General features: G+C 44.2%; 3 long non-coding RNA genes across 3 annotated transcripts; 2 read left to right on the top strand and 1 right to left on the bottom strand.

Annotated features, from left to right (window-relative positions):
- Positions 1 to 1,693: 1,693 nt before the first annotated feature.
- Positions 1,694 to 9,252, bottom strand: LOC309535088. Its single transcript, XR_014221010.1, has 2 exons — positions 9,130 to 9,252; positions 1,694 to 2,839 (listed from the first exon to the last, which is right to left on the bottom strand). It is a non-coding gene; the product is annotated as an uncharacterized lncRNA (long non-coding RNA).
- A 298-nt stretch (positions 9,253 to 9,550) lies between these two features.
- On the top strand, positions 9,551 to 10,153 carry LOC309535084. Its single transcript, XR_014221009.1, has 2 exons — positions 9,551 to 9,617; positions 9,951 to 10,153. It is a non-coding gene; the product is annotated as an uncharacterized lncRNA (long non-coding RNA).
- Positions 10,154 to 12,289: 2,136 nt separating this feature from the next.
- Positions 12,290 to 19,559, top strand: LOC309535133. The gene is made up of 2 exons (XR_014221026.1): positions 12,290 to 13,181; positions 19,303 to 19,559. It is a non-coding gene; the product is annotated as an uncharacterized lncRNA (long non-coding RNA).
- Positions 19,560 to 24,903: the final 5,344 nt, after the last annotated feature.

Genomic DNA, 24,903 nt, shown 5'->3' with positions numbered 1-24,903 from the left:
AGGAGGGGCTGGCTGCTGAAGGAGGACACCAGGACTGACAAGACTATTGTACCCATCTCCACATGTAGGCCTATTTCCTGAACCAATGAGAGGGTGAATGACTCAGCAAGTCATACACTCAACCTCGCTGGTGTTGCTGTGGTAACCCAAACACCTGGCACCCTTATCTCAGAACATCCAGATGTGAGGGATGTGCTCCTCAAGACATGAGACCAAGCACCGTGCAATTTAACTCATTGTTCACATTACGCTAACATGGAGGAGGAACGTCTTAACCCTTTCCTCTTTCAGTGGGGCACAGTTTCCACTAAAAACTTCTCACACCCCCATGCTGTCTCTCCCCACTTTTGTCCTTCTCCACCTTCATATGTGAGAAATGATACCAGGCCTTATGTGGGAAAAGGGCATCTTAGTGAGAAAACATCTGGAGAAGATATTGTTAAGAAGCCACTCTACCGTCTTGGATCTTCTCATTTAGACTGTGACCTCTTTACAAGGCAAGGGCAGACTTGTGGGATCTCCTTTGTTTCTTAGTAGAATCCAGAGAGCCAGGAACCACAGTTAGGTGCAGGAGACAGAAACTTAGAATTACCGGTAAACAATTCTGAAAGTGTCCAAACTGAATGGAGCTCACAGAAATCCATTCCTGGTGACACCGCTTGAAAAGACACAAACAACACTTTCTTAATGCAAGAAGTGTAATGGGAGGGGGGCATTTAATTGTTGTCATCATTCAATATTTAGGACTCTGAAATTTTTGCCGCTCTACTTCAAATCACCCAGAGATCTATGGTAAATCTCAGTCTACCTTTTGGTCACCTCAAAGTCTACAGCAGTATATTTTTTTTAAGAACAGAGCACATTCTGCATTCAACTAAGCGCCATTTATAGTATGCCCCTTTTACTCATAGAATCATAGAATCATAGAGTTGGAAGAGACTACAAGGGCCATCGAGTCCAACCCCCTGCCAAGCAGGAAACACCATCAGAGCACTCCTGACATATGGTTGTCAAGCCTCTGCTTAAAGACCTCCAAAGTAGGAGACTCCACCACACTCCTTGGCAGCAAATTCCACTGTCGAACAGCTCTTACTGTCAGGAAGTTCTTCCTAATGTTTAGGTGGAATCTTCTTTCTTGTAGTTTGGATCCATTGCTCCGTGTCTGCTTCTCCGGAGCAGCAGAAAACAACCTTTCTCCCTCCTCTATGTGACATCCTTTTATATATTTGAACATGGCTATCATATCACCCCTTAACCTCCTCTTCTCCACTCAGTCCGGATCATACAGTCCCAGTTTTGACATGTTAAATGGAAACTTGTTTAAATCCAAAGCAGCCTCAGGCAGGCTTGTCTGAACAGAAAAACGCATGAGGGAATGCTACATGGCTTTTTGTTTTGTTTTTGCCCCCTCTTGTCATTTCCCTGCTCAAAATCACCCTCCTAAACTTATTTTTCACTTCCAGAGACAAAGAAATGGGGATCCCATATCCTTTTCCCTTGATTGTGAAAAAGCAGCTTGGGGAGGGTGATTTTTGACCTGGAAAAGGACTGAAGGGGAATGGGTTAAGCAATCTCTGTGCTAACAAATCAGAATGAACATGTCCTATATTTGCTTCTTCTGGTCAGAGGCAGCCTGTTTCAGCCTATTTGTGATTATTTTTTATTTTTTTAAAAAAAACCATACAGAAAAGAATTGGAGTACTTTAGTTTATGTGTCATTTGAGCCTCTGCAGAAATCCTCGGCCATATCAAAGCAGCTTTCAGTATATGCAGGAGAATATCTGCTTCTCTAAAAGGCAAAAACATGGAGCATGTTGCCATAATTTTGAGGGGCTGTATGTACTGTGTGGTTACCTCAGGCATGTGCAGTCTGGAAAAGAGCTTTCTCCAGATCAACACTGTGCCACAGACAGTTGCCTCAGAGGATTGGTTGTTAGTCAAACTCCTCAGCCTGCCTGTTTAAAACTCTGCCAGCTGATCTCCATCTGGATGCGGGCTGTGAGCCATCGGCAGGTAATTGCTAAAGCAAGCAGGGCTGTGTTAATTGGAACTGCTGCAGCCAAGGATGCGATCTCAGTTAGTCTTGGCTCCATGGCAGCTAGTATGGGAGAAACGAATCCATAGGGATTCAGATTCAATTTTCCACTGTCTTGCTGCTCCAGAAATAAAGCCAAGCAGGACCAGCAGGATTCTAGGAAGAGACAAAGCTCCACAGAGATATTGCAGCTGGGGGGATGCTGGGGTTTTCTGTGTGCTACTATCACCTGCAGATGACAGTGGCGGTAAGGAACAAACTAACACACCAGCCACCCTTCAATTGTCTCTTTCCAACCATCCAGCAGCAGTCGTGCTGTAAACGGATCGACTTAATGTGGTTATTTTGCATTTTGCGAGTAAGCAGCACTGGACAGGGGCTGAGACATTCAATGCTCTGGCTAAGGAGATCTCAAAGGGCATCTCAAGTTTCTCTCTTATCACTGTGCATTTTGGCAACCATCTATTCTGAAGGAAAGCCAAAAGTGGCTGGAGGAGTGATTTGGCCAGGTTTCCAAATTTCTCCCTGGAGAAGAACAATCTGATAACCTTCAAAGATTACTCTACTTGTCTCATCCTGTAGACGCCCTGCCCACCTGAAATTGTAGCTGAGATCATAATCACCACCATGATCCCTGTACTGCACACGCACAAAGTACGGGAGCCCCAGCTGCAGATCATAGTAGTGGCTGAGCAGACCATCGCAGCATTGCAGTGGGATGGAAAAGAGACACTTGCAGAAGCGGACAGAACAGAAATATAATCTTTCTTCTCACTGATGCTCTTAAAGGTGCAAGAGCTCCACCTGGTGAAGAAAAGAAATCTGTAAACCTTTGGTTTGGTTTTTTTCCTCCGCTTCCTCCTCCTCCTCCTGCTGCTGCTGCTGTTCCCAGGTTTACTTTTTTATATAAATATATAAATATTTATTAAAGTTTTCACAGTATTACATAATGAAAAAGAAAAAATAAAAAATAAAAAACAGTTAAAAATAATTCCATCTTTTCGTCACTTATCTTTCAATTACTTGTTTCCCGGACCTCCTCATACCTCCCTTTTTTGTATTCCAGTTCAATTTATTAGTTCAGCAATTCCTTTCCCTCCTTATTATCCTCATCTTTAATCTTAATATATTGTAGCATTAAATTTTTACCTATTAAAAATCCATTTTTTCCATATTCTTTTATACCATTACAGCTAGAAACCACTTAACTTCAATCAAACATCATTCTAACATTCATTAATTTTGCAATATTTCTGTAAATAGTCTTTAAATTTCTTCCAATCTTCTTCCACCGACTCTTCTCCCTGGTCTCGGATTCTGCCAGTCATTTCCGCCAATTCCATGTAGTCCATCATTTTCATCTGCCATTCTTCCAGAGTGGGTAAGTCTTGTGTCTTCCAATACTTTGCAATAAGTATTCTTGCTGCTGTTGTAGCATACATAAAGAAAGTTCTGTCCCTCTTTAACACCGATTGGCCGACTATGCCCAGGAGAAAGGCCTCTGGTTTCTTCAAGAAGATATATTTAAATACCTTTTTCAATTCATTATATATCATCTCCCAGAAAGCCTTAATCCTTGGGCACGTCCACCAAAGGTGAAAGAATGTGCCTTCAGTTTCTTTACATTTCCAACATTTGTTATCTGGCAATTGGTAGATTTTTGCAAGCTTGACTGGGGTTATGTACCACCTGTATATCATTTTCATAATATTCTCTCTTAAGGCATTGCATGCCGTAAACTTCATACCTGTGGTCCATAACTGTTCCCAGTCAGCCATCATTATGTTATGTCCAACGTCTTGTGCCCATTTAATCATCGCAGATTTCACCGTTTCATCCTGAGTATTCCATTTCAACAGCAAGTTATACATCTTTGACAAAGTCTTAGTTTTGGGTTCTAACAATTCTGTTTCTAATTTAGATTTTTCCACCTGGAAGCCGATTTTCTTGTCCAAATTGTACACCTCCATTATCTGACAATAATGAAGCCAATCACGCACTTTGTTTTTTAGTTTTTCAAAACTCTGCAATTTCAATCAATCTCCATCTTGTTCCAAAATTTCCCAATATTTCGGCCATTTGACCTCCATATTGAGCTTCTTCAGAGCTTTCGCTTCGATCGGTGACAGCCACCTTGGGGTTTTATTTTCCAATAAGCCCTTGTATCTTATCCAAACATTAAACAATGCTTTCCTGATAATATGGTTTTTAAATGCTTTATGCGCTTTGACCTTATCATACCACAAATATGCATGCCATCCAAATACGTTGTTAAAACATTCTAAATCCAAAATGTCTGTGTTTTCAAGAAGCAGCCATTCTTTCAACCAGCAAAAAGCTGCTGATTCATAATAAAGTTTCAAGTCTGGCAGGGCAAATCCACCTCTTTCCTTTACATCTGTTAGTATTTTAAATTTTATTCTAGGCTTCTTGCCCTGCCAGACAAATCTAGAAATATCTCTCTGCCACTTCTTGAAACAGTCCATTTTGTCCACAATTTGCAATGTTTGAAACAAAAACAACATTCTAGGCAATACATTCATTTTTATCGCAGCAATACGGCCTAGCAGTGAAAGCTTCAAATTTGACCAAATTTCTAAATCTTTTTTCACTTCAACCCAGCATTTTTCATAGTTGTCTTTAAATAAATTCCCATTTTTTGCTGTCATGTTAATCCCCAAGTATTTGACTTTCTTAACCACTGTTAAACCTGTCTCATTCTGAAACCTCTCTCTCTCAATTGGTGTTAAATTTTTCTCTAAAACCTTGGTTTTTGACTTATTCAGTTTAAACCCTGCAACCTGACCAAATTCTTGAATCAGTTCTAAAACTCTTTTAGTACTAGATTCTGGCTGCTGTAACGTCATTACTAAGTCATCTGCAAATGCTCTCAATTTGTACTGTTTGGCTCCGACCTGTATACCTTTAACCAACTGGTCCCTTCTTATCATATTCAGCAAAACCTCCAGGACCGATATAAAAAGCAATGGGGAGATTGGGCAACCTTGTCGTGTCCCTTGCTGTTCCCAGGTTTACTGCCCCAGTCGGTAAACCCCATGCTGGAGAATTCAAAGCACAAGCAGAGCTGCTCCAGCTGCTGGGGGGGGGGACTGTAGCATGCAGCTATGACTGCAGCAGCATGTTGGCTGAAAACCAAATCGGTAGAAATGAACTGGGTTTGCTGCTCCATTTCTAAATGCATGCAAATACTCACACATGTACAAAAATCAAACGCCTCCATGCAAAGTACAAAACTTTTTAGACCAGGGATGGTGAACTTGTGGCTCTCTAGGCATCATGGAATTCTGACTCCCATTAGTCCCTATTTCTGTTTTACAAGGGACGTGGGGGGTGCTGTGGTCTAAACCATAGAGCCTAGGGCTTGCCGATCAGAAAGTTGACAGTTCGAATCGACAGGGTGAGCTCCCATTGCTCGGTCCCTGCTCCTGCCAACCTAGCAGTTCAAAAGCACATCAAAGTGCAAGTAGATAAATAGGTACTGCTCCGGTGGAATGGTAAACGGCGTTTCCGTGCGCTGCTCTGGTTCGCCAGAAGTGGCTTAGTCATGCTGGCCACATGACTCGGAAGCTGTCTGCGGACAAATGCCAGCTCCTTCGGCCAATAAAGTGAGATGAGTGCCACAACCCCAGAGTCGTCCGTGACTGGACTTAACGGTCATTGGTCCCTTTACCATTTATGCAAATACACAAGAATTCTGGGTTGTTCAGTGCAGCACTAACTTGGGTAGCACAGGAGTAAGTACCAGAATTGCCATCAGCGGGAGAAGATGCGGAAAGGCTGGAGAGATTACATGGCCCTTTCACTTTCCTGCTGTTTTTACATCAGTCCGGACAGCAGGGGTTTGCTGAGCAAAGAAGAGTTCAAGTACCCCATCACCACCCACCACAACTGCTGGCTATGTGTCCTATTTTACAGGGAGCAGTCCTCTGTTTGAAGGGTTGTCTGTTCCAGGTTTGGTTTACATAAAAAGAGCCAGAGGAAGGGAAGGTGAAACTGCTTATCAGCCAATAGCCCCTGGACCACAGACTGAGCAGGCATCCAGGTCAACTGGTCACAGGTCTTCCACACTATGGCCAAGAGTTCCATTTAAATTAAATGTTTATTTGTTTGAAAGCATTTCTAAACTGCTTGATATTTGAAAAAAATCTCTGAAGGGTTGTTAAAAAACAACAACCAGCAATAAAACAGTATCATTAAAATACAACATAAAAACCAGCAAAGCGCTGTTCGATTAAAAACAGGAATACAGTCATAACAGGGTCCAGTCTTCTGGGTCAGGGAAAGCCTGGGCAAAAAAGAAACTTCCTTTACAAGACATCTGAATCAACTGATGGATGATGCTTCGTGTATGGCAAAAGGAAGGGCATTCCATGATGCAGGGGCAATGGCAGAATATGCCCATTCTTGGGTCATTGTCGTAATATGAGAGATATATAAATGTTACATCACAGGGCAATGGGAACTCAAATTTTCACCTCTACATATAACTTAGCACGTCCAAATGCTATGCAGATCTGTGACCCACTTTGTCCAAAACAAGAAATGCAGGATGTCAGTCTATAAGTGTCCCAACCTTTACCACAGCAGCAGCAGCAGCTCCTCATTCTGGGCGCAAGGGGCTTCCTTCCCATTTTCCTCCTCAGTTTCTCCAATGGGATTATGGGCTTCTTCCATCCACTGGCAACTGCTGGTGGTGGAAGCAACGAGGGCAGATAACCATAAAGTTTACTGTGGGGAGTGGTGGGGAAGTAAAGAGCAGAAAAAGCAGGAATCCTTCATCCCTTAAAACAGATTAAGGGGTTAAACCAGGTTGCTGTAGTTATACAGCTGGCACCAACCCATATGTGTTTTAGGCATCAGCTGAAGAGGCACCGTTCCCTTCCTGAATTTGCTGGATATTAATGCCCGACTGTGGTTGTTGCTTTCATTTTTATGGAGAATGATGTGATATATAATAAAACAGAAGGGAGAAATATATGCTGCATTTTAACTTTTGATATAACCCTCTCTGGGTCTGTTCTTGGGGGAAAAGAGTGGGCAATAAATATTTTAAATAAATAAAGTGCTGCTCCCAGGCACTTTCCTGAGGTGAAGTGTATTGTGGGTCTTCTCTCAAAGAAAAACAGCAGCTCTGTATCAGGTAGTTTTTAATGTCTAATATGTTAGTATGTTTTTATATGCCCTGGAAGCCACCTAGAGTGGGTGGGGTATAAATATTATTATTATTATTATTATTATTATTATTATTATTATTATTATTATTGGGTGGGAGGGAGGTTTTTGCAGTTGAAACCTAAGGATTCACATACAAGTTAACCACAAGCTGTATTAAAGGTAAAGGGACCCCTGGCAGTTAAGTCCAGTCGTGAACGACTCTGGGGTTGTGGCGCTCATCTCGCTTTACAGGCCGAGGGAGCCGACGTTTGTCCGCTTCCGCAGATGATCAAATAAAACCATTAAAAGTAGTTTTTAAAATATACAATTACCCCAAAAAATGTAACCACAAAATACAGATTAGGTTCGGACATAACACTAAGCCATGGTTTCATAAAGCATGGTTTAGAATTATTTATCAACCAGGCCAAAGACTGCAAAGTGACAATCTGGCAATGCTGACAATATTAGTGGGGCTTTTATGAGACCAGAAGGCACATGTCCCCAGCTTGCAGTCAACCAGAAAGCATCAAACAGCTTTCTGTCCTGAGGAGATAGTATTTGTGCTCCGCTATGGCCTGTTTTCCCTGCCTGAGACACTCCAAGCTCAGGACTTCTTTTGAAAGGACACAGGGCTTTGGCCATCTGTGGCGCCTTGTGGAAGGCTGATCACAGCTGGCTGGAGGAGACCAAAGAGACGAAGGAGACGTTGCATACAGAGACTCCTTTGAGCTCTTCCCAGAAGCTGTTCAATGAACTGTAGAGAAATTGCTTAATTGAGGCATTTACAATAAGTGTTGCAGAAAAATGCCTACTGTTACTATTATGGGGCATGGGGACAAAGAGGTGAGCTTGGGCATAAGCTGCAAGGGGGCATGAAATCTCTGGGCTCTCAGTGAAAGCACACAGTTTCATATATAATACTTATCACCAGCTCTTACATGGATTTCTCAGTGATGGGTAAACTCCCCTCAGCTTGCCTCCAATAATCCCTTCTTTTCTCTCTTTGCTTTCCTGGAAAAGGCTTTAAAACTTCATTTCTTTTCATGGCAGGCTTTTTTTTTAAAGAAAGCTTTTGGAAGGGAGGAAATTGGTAAAACCAAAATGGGGAAAGCAGGTGCCCATCCTCTGCCACTGTACCTGAGGACTTTCTAACCATGCTTTGAGCATGTTTTAATAGAGAAGTATGGTAAATATAAACAAACCTCTTTTTTTAATGTAATAAGGCCCAATTTAGAGAGCACAAGAAGGTTCTGTCTTTGCTACCACCTTTTGTTTTAGGTGCCATCCAATTATAGGCACACTAAAATCCCAGATTTATCCATTGATTTCTATGAACACCTCTCACCTGCCAATGGAGGATGGGGAGGGGGGAATACTGACACCAGAAATAATCGTACATCATGCGTAAAGGGGAATAGTAGTTAATTTACTGATATTGATCATACTTATATACACCTGAATAGGAAATGCTCTCAGACTTTTCAGGGGGTTTTAAATGTGAAACTGGTATTTTAGTCATCTTTTCTTTTAACATCTTTGTCCGCTGGTGCTTTTAATAATTGGAGTGATATCCAAATATTTCACACTCTGAGTAAACCTATCAAAATAAATTTAAGTTACTAAGACTATTGACGCAATAGGTCTACTCTGAATTCAACTAATGTTGGATATAGCACTTGGGTTTTTATGACAGGGGTGGGAAACCCACAGCCCACAAGTCAAGTGGGACCCACCAGATTCACCAGCTGTACTTCGAAAATGGGTAATTATAGCTTTTATACATTTGTATTACACACATGTTCTAATTATGAAATCCATATTTCTTATTTAGGTGGTCTATAAATATTTCTAATAATAAACAAGGACCCAAAGGTATATGGCGGTATATAAATTCAATAAATAAATAACTCACTCACTTACTCACTGCTGAGGGGCAACCACAACTGTGAGGTCTGACAAGATTGTGATGCTTCTTCAGCTATTGCCATTGCCTACAGTCTACCTGTGCCATCACAAAAGTGCATGGCAGCTGGGTGGATATAAAGGGGTGTCTTTTCATCTTCCCCAACAAAACACAGTGGGCAACACCTGTGACATTCTGCATTGCCCTGTCTACTTCTACTTGGAGGTGGTGAATTGGCAGACAGACAGAGCCGATCATCTGGCTGTGGGGTGCTTTGGAGCAATAATAAGGCAACTTTACTTGCTGACAGGGATCACAGCTTGGTTGGAAGTTGGCTAATGTCTAGTCATGGACCTGGCAAAAGGTGGCAGATGTTGGTAGGTGGAAACTGGTGGAATTCACTTCCAGAAGCCAGTGGATACCAGAAGGCTAAAAGCAGGCTGATATTTGTGGATGTAAGCAGGTTGGGATTCACCTTCAGAAGCTGCTCAACAGAAACCGGTGGATATTTGTGGGTTGGAGCCAGGGTATGAATGCAAACGGATGGGAAGTGAAATATAAGTCCATTGGCATCCTTCACAGAGGTCAGCTGGAATATGCTTTTGCGTGTGAATGAGAGGTTGTGATGTGCTCACGCTGAATGATGTGTGCATGTGCATGAATGTGAGGTGTGAAAGACAACTAGTGGATACTCATGAACAGATGAAACCCATGGAAGCTGGCAAGCTGAAGTTAGTGAGTGAAGTTGCCAGGCAGAAGACAATGAAGCTGCCTGGATGATGCTATTGGATGGTAGCCATCTCCTTCATCGTCTCTGTGTTTTTTTCCGTCCAGGGATGTCTGAAGTCAGTGGAGTTTTTGAAAGATCACACATTCAAGCAGTGAAGAGGACTGTAAGGCTGTCTGAAGTGGGTGAGGCTTTTTCAAGACCCTTCACCCCCTGTGAAAGCAATGAAGAGAACTGTAGAATTTAAGTACAAGTCAGCTTGTATTTCTAAATGTACGGTATGTTTTTCTGAATACACCTGTCTTTAGTATCCGGTCTATCTTCTTCTTCAATGGCAGGTAAAATACCTGAGTTTATGGTGTGACCCTCATATCAATACACATGAAAACATTTTTAATAACAAAAAAAATGTTGCTGATGTGCCCCATAATTGTCAGAACAAGGTTGTGCTGATGCCTCCTCAGCTGTTGCTATTAGCTACAGACTGTTATAGATAGTGGTTTAATTTCCTGAAATGGGAACGTTTGCTTATGTTGAATTGCTGTGTATTTTTAACAAGGGGTCTTTCCTTTGGCAGTGGCCAATCTCATGTGATTGGCTGACTGTGAGTTACATGAGACAGGCATTCCATTCTGTTGTGACTATTACACAAGTAACTGTTGTTTTTAACTGTTTTCTGTTCTTTTGTGTGTGTGTGTGAGAGAGAGAGAGAGAGAGAGAGAGAGAGAGAGAGAGAGAATGAATGGCTGCTGAGAGAGGTTCCTCTGAATGCTGCTGAGGACGGTGCGTGCTGATGTGGCCTGTCTGGGGTGAAGCAGACAGCAGAAGATCCCTAAATGTTAACGGGGAGGAAACAGGTGCTCTCTATAACGAACAAAGTGAATAAGCATGAGACTGCAGATATGGTCTTCTCAGTTATATGCTTATGAAAGCTGCCAATGCTATGCTCAGGGGAAAAACTAGCTCAGTATTGCCACAGTGGCAGAGCAAGCCGATCAGGTGCCTGGGCCGGCATGCATGCCCTGCGCACAGGGGCAGGGGCAGCCATCTGAGGAGCGAGGCCAGCCATGGCAGGATGCTCCACAGGGCCTCCGAGGCGTCTGCCTACCTCCTCCCACTCAGGTGAGGGGGAGGCGGACGATTTGGGGCAGCGCGGAGACTGCAGGCACCCAAGCCACTGCGTCACTCCCAGGAGACACACATGGCTCAGGTACGCCACAGGCCCCGTGGTGAGTGCTGCCCGGCATTTTGTCACACACACCCCAGTGGTGACACCTGGGGCGATGCGTCCCCACCGCACCCCCTTCCTCTGCCCCTGTATTGCCAACATGTGCTTTTGCCAACATGGCACCTACAGGTCCCATAGTGTCCACAGTCCCCTGCCACATTGCCCCCCCCCAAGCTCTGTCGACATGCAGAGGGCCATGAGGCCAGCTGGCTAGCTCCAGCTGAGCCATCTCCTTCCAGCCGTCCCACTTCATAGACCCATCGGCCTCTGCTCCGACGAAAATCAGTGACCTGGGCTTCAAAGCCAGGGCACGCTATCAGCAGAGAGAACTGCACACACAGAATAGGCGTGAGGCTTATGGAAGCATACTACAACTACAAATTTATTAATCATAAATCAGGACAACGAAACATGTCTCTCTCTCTTCGTCTTCTCAGAGAGAACAGAAAAGAAAAAGCTATACACACAAAGGAAGTTCCCAGCAAACTGTGCTAGAATGTAAACAGACATGTGACATGCAACAGTTCCACACGTCTGCTCTTTAAGGTGGAATGGAAATCTCAACAAGGCCCCCCCTCCCCCCAGCTGAAGTCTAAGCTTGAAGAAACTGCCTCATTTATTAAGCTGTATGTGTACAGTACTGAAAAATACTTAGTTTGTTGAAGTGTAATATTATATAGAATGAGAGGTGGGGAGAGATAGGAATGGAGGGGGTAGTTTGCTTTTGGTTAAAAATGTTTACATAGATGACCCTCAGGGTCCCTTCCAACTCTACAGTTCTATCAATCTAACATTAAAATCTTTTATCAACCATAATGGCCTTTGAAGAACACCCTAGAGAATAGCCTGTGGGTTGTTCCCATTAGCATAGGTGCTCTACCTACATCTCAGCACCACTTTACTCCTGCTGGAACCAAGCTGTGTATAAAAACTTGTGTATAAATATTCTTTGACATTTGCTATATTACAGTGACTGAGAACTGACGAAGTTTCATACAGTGCTCAGGATAATAGCATGCTAACCCCATGAGAAAATCTGTATATACAGGAATAGGTATCTATGGGTGCCTCCAGACTGCTACAGGACAGCTTCAAGTGCGTACCAGAAATTTAGGTATGCACAATTAAAGTGGGTTAAATTACTCTGTCATCCCAGGACAACAAATCCACTTTAAAGAAAAGAAACAGGCTTTTTGCAGTTAGGAAAGTGACGGGAGATGCACTGAAAAGTGTGGAATGAACAAATGATTAATGGGCACATGCGTTGACACCGTACAAGCAAATCAGGATGAATGTTCATTGTCACACAACCTCTCCACAAACAAATCAGATTGAATGTTCAATAAAGAGCAGATATAAACTAATCTCCACATAAGCTTTGTGCAAGCAGATCGGGATGAATGCTCAATAAACAGGTCACCTAGAGGAGCCCTGAACTAGATGATAGTCCTGTCAGATTAAATCCTAATGTTATTAGAGCAAGAAATGTTCTTTTCAGGAGACAGCGGCCTTAAGGTTCATGGGGGAAGAGGCTGTGGAGCTATCTGTTTTTTGAGATGCCACCACCACTACTCAGATCTCTGATGCTCTTCTCAGAAAGTCACAGGGCCCTTGACTTGGGGGCTGCAACCCAACACAGAACCCAAGCCAAGGTTTGAGAAGGGCCTGGTTGTTATGGTAACAAGAACTCTCAACATCAAGCAAGGAAAGAAGTGCCTCTTTAAAGAAGCAGGTTGTCATGGCAACTAGCATCTTCAAAGACCAGTTTATTTTTTGGAGAAAAAATATTCCCAAAGGTTTCTCTGATAAAGGAAAACCCAATACATGAAAGAGTGCTGAGCCACTATGAGATTTGAGAAAACCACTGTCCTGGCCAGCAGGTTAGATCTGGAAGCTGAAAGTGACATACCAAAGGAAGGAAGGAAGACCAAAGGTTCGTTAAGAATAAAACAGGAAGGCTGTTGCACAATATGCTATTAAATAAATGATGAAGAGGCAGTGCAGTCTGCATTGCTTTCCATGAACTTTTGATCACAAGGGGGGCTGTCACCACCATGAGATGACAGCTCTTTAGCGCTGCTACAGCTTGGCTACTTGTACCTGAAATATGGTAAGAAGATGTAATGTAGCTGTGCAATTTTGGGTTGATGGCCTGATTCCCCCCTTATACCCAAAGTGCTTGGCTGCCAAACACACCATCTGTCTCTGCTACATTCTGCTGCAAGTGAATTCAGAGGCAGGACACAGAGAAGTTAATTCTGGCATAACAGAATTAACACCTTAAACATTTAGAAAAGAGAGCTGCACCAATTTATTTTGTGATCCAGAAGGAAGAGGAGAAAGAAGGAAGGAGCTACATAAATTGCTGCCACTGTGGCGGGCCTGTCAAGAGCTTGTCTGAGGCCCAGGGTGGGAGTCTGGTTAGAATAAAGTTACAAACTTAAACAAAAAAGCAGCCGGTCCCTGGCAGGGAACCCCAGCCAGCTTAGCTCTCTCTCCCAGGCCCAGGACAAGTGTACCCGGTTCCCCCCTCTCTGCCCAGGCCTGCACTGTGGCATTGCTAAGTTGCTTGAAACCGAATTATGTGGCATTCTCTGTGTGTTGTGAGAGTGCGTACAGTCCCAAGGGCAATGCTAAAGAGTAGTCAGTCCAAGTGATCAAATAGTGGTCGAGGTCCAACAAAATGAGCAAGGTCCAAGGTCAATCCATAAGATCAGGTTCCCACCTCTGCAGAAGATCCAGGACTGGATACCTGGATCCAATCCTAAAGTCACCACCCAGTAGACTTCCCAAAGCAGTCAAGCCATGGTCCATCAACGGAGAAAGCTGAGCAGACTTGCTTCCCTTTTATCCTTCCCAATCCTGACTGATGGACTCGAGTTTGCTCCAGGTGAGCAGCTGTGCCTCTCCACTTGACGAAACATGTGATCCTCAGCTGGCCTGAGCCTAATCCAACTGAGTAACCACATCCTCCTTGCCAGTGTTATTTTTCTAGAAAAGAAGGTGCCAGAACTCACCATGAACGACTCCCTTGTTCTCTTATAAATGCAATTGCGCCCACCTGAGACGTGCCAGAACTGAGTTTGGCTGGAAAAAAGGCCTGCTTGTCCTGGTATATACCAATTGCAGCTGCACCCCTCGCTGGGATCTTCCTCCCCTTCCTCTGTGTCATGCCAGTTCATGACATTGCAGGAAGCAGTTTCTCATTGGTTTGACCACCATCTTGCTGTTGGTATCCATGTATCTTGGGAGACAATGGAGGGGTGTGCCTCTGGGGGTGAAGTCAAACTGTTGGAAGGTTATAGCGCCTGCTGCGGCTGTAGGGACTGATATGGGAGAGACATGTTTTGTTGCAGCTGGGGCAAATGAAAGGGGTCCTGAAATTTTCTGTTTGTGGGAAGCAGCTTCTCATTGGTTTGGATACCATCTACACACAAAAACCCCCAACTTTGCAAGGATATACAGGCGGCTCTCAACTTATGCAGGAATTACGTTCCAAGGATAACGCATAGAGCCAAAACCACATACTGTATAGTTAAAACACATTGGATTCATCGGTGGGTGGGATTGCTAGAATATTTTTTCCCAGATGCCTGCCCACTTTCTGCCTATATATATATATATATATATATATATATATATATATATATATATATTTGCTTTCGTAGATTTTCATGGGTACAGGAATGCAGGTTTTGGTGTCTTCGGGTGTCTTCCCGTGTAAGAGTCGGGGTGTCTGGGCGACGTTTCGACGAGGTCTCACTCGTCATCTTCAGGCTGGTGCTTTCGGCTTCTTGTTACTGGAACAGAGCAGAATCTGGTGTTTGAGTTCCTATAAATACTGTTGAGGGGTGTGGTGTATAGCCTCCAACGTTCTGGGCAGAGAGGAAGTTCCTAGATTAGTGTGCCTTTTCTTCTTTTGTTCCTTAATTACTTGAGGGATATCTTGAGTGATTTCATGAGTGATATTCTGAATACCACTGGGTGGGTCATTAAGTGTAGATTAGTTGCTAAAGCTTTCGTGTCTTGACCTCTTGAGCTTGTGAAGAGTTTTTCTGAGAAGATGGCTGTGCTGCATTTAGTTGTGCTCTGGCTTGGCTTCGTGTATAGGGGCGGGCTGTGGTTTTGTGCCTTGTGCCAGCCAGATCTGTGTAGGGATTGCAGGGGGGTGCAGCATCCGGAGGTGCCACTATAGTTTGGCTACTGGATGGAGTCTGTAATATGTCTGTGGAGAGGGTCTGGGTTTGGGTCTGGTGTGGTTGATTGGTGACGGCGTTCTGTGTGCCTCTGGTTCTGGTGTCGGTTTTTGTGGGGAGGGCTAATTTCCAGATGTCTGGCAGGCGGGACGTGTCGTCACGCTTGTTCATGTTGTGAGGGTGTTTCTCTATCTTGATGGCTTCCATGATTATTCTCTTGTGGTGATGTTCCATGTTAAAGAGCAATTTGGAATCTGCAAAATTAATTTCGTGTCCTGTTTCTTTCATGTGTTGGAAAAGAGAGGAAGTTTTTTCTTCTTTTTTGACGGCATTCTTGTGTTCTGCGATACGTGCATTTATTCGTCTGTTTGTTTGTCCAATGTACGTGGCTGGGCAGACTTTGCAGGGTATTTCATAGACCCCTTGGTTTTCCAGCTGGATTTTGTCTTTTGGGTTTCTGAGGATATTGGCTATTTTTTGGTTGGTGCAGAAGGCTGTTTTGATATTGTGTTTATGGAGGATTTTGCTAATTTTGTCTGTAGTGCCCTTGATATAAGGAAGGAGGGCCATGCCATTGTTTTCTTCTGTGTCTTGGTTTTTGGGGGGTGTTTCTTTTTGGATTAGCTTCGTAACCCTGTTTTTCTGGTATCCATTGGCGATTAACACATTTGAGAGATTCTGTAACTCAGTTGTCAAGTGGTCTTTGTCAGCCAGGCGTTTGGTTCTGGAGATGAGAGTCTTGGCTACGGAGTTTATTTGTGCAGGGTGGTGGTGTGATTGTGCATGTAAGTAGCGGTTGGTGTGTGTTTTTTTCCGGTAGATAGTGTGTCCTAGGGAGCCATCAGGTTTTTTGTAGATTAGGACGTCAAGAAAGGGGAGTTGGTTGTTGTCTTCTATTTCCATAGTGAATTGTATTTTGGGGTGTAGGCTGTTGAGATGTGTGAGGAAGCTATCTAGTTTTTCTTTCCCGTGTGGCCAAATTACAAAGGTGTCGTCAACATATCTGAGCCAAAGTTTGGGTTTGTGTTCTGACTTGTCTAAAGCATTGGTTTCAAAGTGTTCCATGTACAAATTTGCGATGACCGGTGAGAGGGGTGATCCCATAGGTGCTCCTTCTATCTGTTTGTATCTTTGTCCATTGTGGATGAAGTACGTGTTGGTTAGGCAGTGGTTGGTCAGGTCCAGGATGTATTTGGGGGGGTTGTATTTGTTTTGAATGGCTGTCAAGGCTTCATTAATGGGCACTTGAGTGAAGAGAGATATAACATCGAAGCTCACAAGTAGGTCATCGGGATGTAGGTATTGCTTCTTTATTGTTTCTATGAACTGGAAGGAGTTAGTAACGTGTGAAGCGATGGATTCTGCATAGGGCTGAAGTTGCTTAGCGAGAAATTTAGCGAGATTTTGTAGAGGTGAGCCTATGGAGCTGACTATTGGTCTGAGTGGTGTTCCTTCTTTGTGTATCTTGGGGAGACCGTAGAGTTTGGGGCATCTGGAAGATTTTTCTCTGGGGATGATTCTTAGCTGGATTTCTTCACTGATAGGAGAGGCTTTTATTTTGGATTTGGTGTTTTTTTCCAGATAGGTGGTGGGATCTGTTTTTATAGGTTGGTAGGTAGGGTCTTGGAGTAGATTTGATAGTTTTGCTTGGTAGTCCGATGTGTTCATCACAACAGTGGCGTTGCCTTTGTCTGCTGGGAGAATGATTATGTTGTTGTCTTTCCTCAGGTTGGTGAGTGCTTTCTGTTCTTCTTTGTGTAAATTGCTTCTGGGTGGTTTGCTGGAGCAGAGGATGTTGGTGACTTCAAGTCTGATTTTATTGGCTTCATCTGGGTCGATTTTGGTCAGGCTAGCTTCGACTCCGCATATGATGTTTTCCGTGGGGATGCGTCTCGGGGCGACTGCAAAGTTGAAACCTTTGGAGAGTACTTTGGTTTCAGTTGGGGTGAGGATCCTGTCTGATATGTTATGTACTGTTTGTTTCATGGGTTGTTGTGGAGGGTGGCTGGGCTTCTGGCGTTTCTCTAGTTTGTAGAGTTTGTTGGTGTGTCTGTCTGTCTTATGTGAGGTCTCAGTTTCAGCTCTCCAGACGGCTAGTTGTTTGCATTTGTCCCAGAGTGCAGGGTGGATTTTGTTACATAGTTTGAGGTGAAGAGTGGGCAGATCTTTGTTGGTTTGGTTTAGTAGGTATCTTTTCTTATGTATTTCGTTTCTGATTAGGGATAGTTCAGTTCGTTTCAGGATCCTTTCGGTAGCTGGGGTTTTAGAGTGGAATTTAAGTTGGAAGCATGTGGGAGTTAAGTTGTTGTCTCGGCAGTTGCGTAGGAACAGGAGATCACATAAGATGGTGGCTCTTCGGATTTCTAGTTTCTCGTAGGTTCTTGTCAGCTGGAAGGTTTCCTCCCCGTAGAGGTGAGATATTTGCTTTCGTAGATTTTCACGGGTACAGGAATGCAGGTTTTGGTGTCTTCGGGTGTCTTCCCGTGTAAGAGTCGGGGTGTCTGGGCGACGTTTCGACGAGGTCTCACTCGTCATCTTCAGGCTGGTGCTTTCGGCTTCTTGTTACTGGAACAGAGCAGAATCTGACAAGACACAGAAGAAAACAATGGCATGGCCCTCCTTCCTTATATCAAGGGCACTACAGACAAAATTAGCAAAATCCTCCATAAACACAATATCAAAACAGCCTTCTGCACCAACCAAAAAATAGCCAATATCCTCAGAAACCCAAAAGACAAAATCCAGCTGGAAAACCAAGGGGTCTATGAAATACCCTGCAAAGTCTGCCCAGCCACGTACATTGGACAAACAAACAGACGAATAAATGCACGTATCGCAGAACACAAGAATGCCGTCAAAAAAGAAGAAAAAACTTCCTCTCTTTTCCAACACATGAAAGAAACAGGACACGAAATTAATTTTGCAGATTCCAAATTGCTCTTTAACATGGAACATCACCACAAGAGAATAATCATGGAAGCCATCGAGATAGAGAAACACCCTCACAACATGAACAAGCGTGACGACACGTCCCGCCTGCCAGACATCTGGAAATTAGCCCTCCCCACAAAAACCGACACCAGAACCAGAGGCACACAGAACGCCGTCACCAATCAACCACACCAGACCCAAACCCAGACCCTCTCCACAGACATATTACAGACTCCATCCAGTAGCCAAACTATAGTGGCACCTCCGGATGCTGCACCCCCCTGCAATCCCTACACAGATCTGGCTGGCACAAGGCACAAAACCACAGCCCGCCCCTATACACGAAGCCAAGCCAGAGCACAACTAAATGCAGCACAGCCATCTTCTCAGAAAAACTCTTCACAAGCTCAAGAGGTCAAGACACGAAAGCTTTAGCAACTAATCTACACTTAATGACCCACCCAGTGGTATTCAGAATATCACTCATGAAATCACTCAAGATATCCCTCAAGTAATTAAGGAACAAAAGAAGAAAAGGCACACTAATCTAGGAACTTCCTCTCTGCCCAGAACGTTGGAGGCTATGCACCACACCCCTCAACAGTATTTATAGGAACTCAAACACCAGATTCTGCTCTGTTCCAGTAACAAGAAGCCGAAAGCACCAGCCTGAAGATGACGAGTGAGACCTTGTCGAAACGTCGCCCAGACACCCCGACTCTTACACGGGAAGACACCCGAAGACACCAAAACCTGCATATATATATATATATATATATATATATATATATATATATATATATGCCAAGTGTGTAAAGCTGAGTGTGCACAAGTTAAATGTGTGTAAGTTGCGAGTTAACTGTAATTAAAACTGTCCAAACTGTGTGGGGAGCTACTTTGCACTAGCAGCTTTTCTCTATGTATTTGTTTCAAGTGGCTTCATCCACTGCAGAAATCATGTGAATCTGCTTTAGAATGGAGATGCTCCCCACCCACTGCCTCACCTGTTACTTTGTTCCAGAAATAAAACAAGATGAGTTGTTCTGGTGATTGGTATCAGATGTGTATATAACACATTCATCTTCCCCCTCTTCATTTATTTAGTCATTGCAAAGGAGGTGTTTTGAGTATTCGTGGAGTAATTCAGCATTGACATTGGGATGTACTTTGACAAGAAATTCAGTCCGTTCCTGGAACTGACAGAGGCCAAAACAAGGATGGCGTCCAAGTAGCAAATGGAACATCTGTGCCCACATCTGGGGTATAGTGGCATCTCCTCTTCTCCTTCAGAGAGATCAGCCTGATGCAATCTGGGCCAAGAAGATTTGGCCTAAGCTAATAAATCTCCAGCTGTCAGGAAATTCCAATCAAGTTCCCAGTGGCTTATTCCAGTTGGTAGGTATTACATTTATTCTAGGCATGGCACAAGCCAGATTGGTGGGAATGGAACGAAGGAGGACTTGGCTGCATGCTTTCACGGGCCTCAACGGGGAAAACTCTGGTATAATATTTACTACTGCAGCCTTGATGCCAGACTGAAGTGGGAAACAAGCAAATGTTAATGTCATGCAACTCTTATTACAATAGCACTCATAATGGCTGCTGTCCTATTTGTTAATTTTCTGCTGGTGTTTCTCTGTCCATTTACTCACTCACAGAGCATTTTAGTTTCTACTATATATCCCCTTTATAGAAAACATTAGTTTCTATAACTAATAGGTTTTCATCACTTTGCCTCTTGATGTAATCACAGATATCTGTGCCCAACTTCAAAACACCCTCTGAAGTTTCATTGACATTTTCCACTGCAACAGCTTCATTTGTTCGGTTTTGACACCCCAGGCTGTTGTAAATACATCTGCATTCTCTGTTGTTTCATCCACTATTGGCTCACAACTCGGTTCTCTTTTGTTCTTCCCAGCTGCATCATCTGACTAAAGCATATCGGAATTTGCAGTCTCATATGTGCCTCAGTCATTTTTGCACTTTTACAGACTCGGGTTTTATGCAAATCATAGAATTGGAGGGTTGTGGGGACCCCAAGGGTCATCTAATCCAAAGTCCTGCAATGTGGGAATCACAGCTAAAAATCTTTGAGCCTTTGTCAGAATTATCCTTCTGTGCCTGTATGTCTTCTTTTATAAACTGAGGCTGTAGTAATAGTGCTGGGACAGAGAGTACAGTTCTCAAACATCTATCCTTTGAGTGCTGTGCAAGTTAATCCTGAATCTCCTATACGTGCAGTTTGCAATCTATTAACTTGTGGATCAAGTAGTTGTGGATCCTTTAAGTTGCGGGTCCTATTCTTCTATACCCCAGGGAGCAGTGGGGAGGTACACCATCACTTCAGGTGTGGACGTTGATACTATGGTGCCCTGAGCCAGGCCAAAATTTGGTGCCCTCTCGCCCAGCCCTCGCGCTGTGCCAGGCTTTAGGAATGAGGTGTTGGGCTCTGGCAGGGTCCTAGAGCCCTCTCACCTCCTTCCCAAAGCTGGGCAAGTGCTAACTAGGCTTTAGGAAGGAGGAAGGACTCTAGGACCCTGTCAGAGCCCTCACACCCCGTTCCTGTAGCTGGGCAAGTGCTTATCTGGCACCTTCTCCACTCAGCACCCAGTTTGGGGGTAACAGTCACTCTGCCCTAAAACCACCTCTGATCACTTCCATGCTCAGCCTGAAAGGAGAGGGAGAAACATATCACTCAGAAAATCCCTGAATGACTCCCCGTATCCCTGCAACGACTCCTGGGATGTGCTGCCAAAGATGCTCACATATGGTGGGAGCTGATGAATTCAGGTTATTGGGATACCTAGGGTAGTTGTGTGCCATGGTTTACAAAGGACAGTCCTCTATTTTGAATGTGTCGTCCGTTTGAAGGGCTATCTGGCCCAAGTCTAGTTTACGAATAAAGAAATAGAAGAGGCCTTGGAACTGTCCAACAATCAGCACCTGGACAGCACACTGAGCAGGAACATCAGTCACCTGATCATAGACTTGCTCACTACAGTGAGAAGCATTGTACTTCTTTTTAAATTATAGCAGCTATTTCTAAATCAGCACCTATACTTACAAATTAGCCTGTGCAAATCAGCATCCTCTTTTCAGGTGAAGGGTGTTCTCTTTTGGGGGACACGCTCCAAGTGCACCTCCCTGCATCATACCACACATAGGCAGGCATAGGCAGCAAGGACCCAGCTACTATCAGTTCCCAGGCACTCCTCCAGGCAGGAGTTCAAGTCCTCTTATGCGCATGCAGGCACCATTTTGGAGCATACCACATAAAGGGAAAGAGTGGATCTTAACCACAAGCCCATGTTTCTTCCTACTTTGGAAGCACCCATTGTCTGCCTTGTTCCTGGACTTTTTCGCCTTTCCCCAGAAGTTGGGTTGGCTATGACAGAATTTTGCTTTGCTGGCTCTACTTCAACTGCCTGGATTAGAATGAGAATAGTTGTTGTTGCTAGCTCTTTGAGAAGATCCTATGCCCTGGCTTTAGCCTAGTCATATCCTCTTGGGGTTTGCATTTGAATGCTGAACAAAGTAAGAATGACTTAGGAGAGAAAGATCTTGTTTATGAAAAGGCTTAAATTAAACTACACAAGCATAGATGTCTGCCTGAAGAAGTTGCCTCAGACGCCGAGACGCAGGCTAAAAGCACTGTGTCATCCAAACAACTTGCATGGCTAAGCTCCATGTTGGGCACTCCATCCCCCTCTGTGAGGACAAGTCGCCTGCTTCATTCCAGGGTTCTTACAAGAGATCAGTTCTCATGCAAATGTTCAATGAGTCACAGAGAAGCTCTGAAGTACAAAGAAGCGCTCTTGTCATAATCCAGAAGCAGACCTTATCTCCGTCTCTCTCTCACTCTCTGAGGTTAGCGCAACAAAGGAAGAGAGAGAGAGATGGCCTGCAGTGAGGCAAAGCCTGCCTCCAACTCCCAAGGAGCCTCTGCAATGCTACTGCAAGGGCAGGAGGAATTACAGCAGCACTTTCCACTCCCATTAACTCCCTTAAATGGCCTCATGTAATAACACCAGGGCAATCCATAAGATTCAATTATGTTTATCAGGCAATTAGGCTCACAAAGGCCCTGTTAGTGCGGAATTAACACTTGGCGCCTTCGCACCAGGGGACACATAGGTTGGGACAAGAGGAGAGGCTGGGCAAGAGAAGGATGCCTCCGGTGGAATGAGGGGCCTCTCTGTTGCAGTTGGAGACAAACACCAAAGGATAACTTAGCTAAAAATAAGTTTTAGACCATGGACATAGCCAGGATTTTTGTTGTGGGGGGAGGCCTTTTGTTAGGGGGGACAGAACCTCAGTTTGTTATGTATTTTTATTGATTTAGGGACCAGCTGCCCCTCCTTGCCCCTCCCTTGGCTATGCCCATGTTTCAGACAGAGACCTCCCATACTTGGGATTCTTAATGCTTCCCATTTCCCTCAACAACACATACAGGTTGTTTGCTTGCTTGCTTGCTTGCTTGCTTGCTTGCTTGCTTGTTGCAGCATTTTTATGCTGTCTTTCAGGGCTAACTTTCCTAAGGTAGTTTGCATCATAGTAAAATACAAATAACCCTCTATAATTATTAATAATGTCACATAAGTCATAGTCCATATCAGTACTTTTTTCTATTTAAAAAAAGTTTAGGGGTACTCTCATTTTCCTACTCATATTGAAAGACTGCCCCTCAATGAGGCCAAATTTAGATTCACAAAATGTTTAGGGGTATGTGTACCCCTGCATTCCCCCACCCAGTAAAAAAGCACAGGTCCATACTGAAATTAGGGCTGTGCCACAACTTGTCCTCCAGTTTCTTGAAAGTTTTCTTCCCCTGAAAACGTGGCTCCTGCTTTTCAGCCTCTTTCTCAAAGCACTTCAGAGTTTGTGGGTGGCTGAAGGGTCTTGGGGTTACCTTATCACTGCAAGGTGGCCAACACAGTGTGTCCAAGAGAGGGGTTTTCATAAGAACCTAGGAAGAGCCTGCTGGATCAGGCCAAAAGCCCATCTAGTCCAGCATCCTGTTCTCAGAGTGGCCAGCCAGATGCCTGTGGGAAGCCTGCAGGCAGAACCTTCCCTATAAATGTTCTGCAGCCTCCCAGGCTGCCCACACTTTCTGGTCTGAAAGAAGCTTCATGGAAGGAGTTTGCCTGGGCTTTAGGTGAAGCATGTGCACCCAGGAAGGCCACCGAGTGCAAGTCCTGGTGAAAGGACTTGTAGATGGACTGATGAGATGATTTACTGAATGAAAGGAAGGGCTCTTACAAATACCCCTCGAAAGTAAAGTAAGCATGACAAAAACTCAGCACACCACCCATGAGAATTCCACCAGTTTTTTCCTGTCCCCTTGGATAATTTGCAAATGCAATTTATTTTCTGGCACAGCACTAACCAAAACATTAAAACATTGACACAGCAGCAGTTTATAACAATACAGGTCATTGTGTATGTTCATTAAAAGCAGATTAAAATAGAGCATTAGAACAGCAGTAGTTGAAAAACAATGCAGATCACTCCAAAGGTAAGCTAAAAGCATCTGCAATAAACCAACATGGGGTAGAAATAAGAGAGATTGTGCATCCCTACACCCCACTAACTGCTTCTTCATGGGCTGCTATATGTCACTGGCTGAGCTCTTCTGATCTTGCAGACCTGAGTGAGCAAAAGGCCTTAAGGGAAAGAGGACTGGCTAAGCAGCGTCCTGAGAAACTAGCCAGTCAAGGGCAGCAGGGGGACCTAGGAAAAGAAGAATGGCTATCAAAAGTGGTCCATAAGAACAAAGGGATGAGGGGAAGTTCAGAAGGACAGATGGCCCGAAGATACTACTAGCCCAGGGGTCTGCAACCCGCGGCTCCGGAGCCACATGTGGCTCTTTTACACCTTTGCCGCGGCTCCAGGGCGGATACTAGTGAGGGGAGGAGGCGCATTGTGCGCCCAAACACTCCTCACTGTGGCGGGCGCTGTTCTGGCTGTGATGTCACATGGGGGCAGTGCATGCATTAGTCACGCACCGTCCCGACGTCACCTTCCCGCCCGCCTGCCTGCTACATTGTAAGGGGCATGTACGCTGATCACTGTTTTGAAAGGGAGTGAAGATACACACAAAAAGGTAACTTGTTAATTTAACGTTTATTTCTATGAGGAGGAGTAATTCTGAGGGGTCAAACAAAGAAATAAAAAAAAGTGACAAAAAAGTTATTTTTTTATTGACGGGTTTTGCGGCTCCCGGTTTGTTTTTTTCTTCGGAAACGGGTCCAAGTGGCTCTTTTTGTCTTAAAGGTTGCAGACCCCTGTACTAGCCTATGACTAGTTACAAAGAGTGTTTTTCTTCAGTCCAAAAACCAATCTCCCCCAGCTTGCGATCCACTCTGCCCATCAAGGAAGGAGGACTTGATCTCTTATCCATTTCCTTACCTACAGACACTTTACAAAGTCTGCCTCCGCCCTGACTGCTTCTTTGTGGTCTTGCCATCTACCTTGCTTTGTCTCTTTCTCAAGATGCCTGGGCTTTTTAATTCCCCCATATAATGATGTGGTTAATATTCTGGGCGCAAGGCTGCTCAGCGTCACTCCAACGACAGCCAGAGATTAAAAAGTACAAATATAATTAGGGTGATAATGCCCCTGTGCAGTCGGCTGGAATGGTAGGAGAAGGGAGGTGAGCTCATTGGCATGCTCTCAGCAGCTTCACACACACCCCCGGGCTCA

This window comes from Podarcis vaucheri, assembly GCF_965113315.1.
Source record: "Podarcis vaucheri genome assembly, chromosome: 1".
In the NCBI taxonomy this organism is placed as follows: domain Eukaryota; kingdom Metazoa; phylum Chordata; class Lepidosauria; order Squamata; family Lacertidae; genus Podarcis; species Podarcis vaucheri.
The sequence above is the reverse complement of the archived record's forward strand: the minus strand, read 5'-3'. Positions and strand labels throughout refer to the sequence as shown.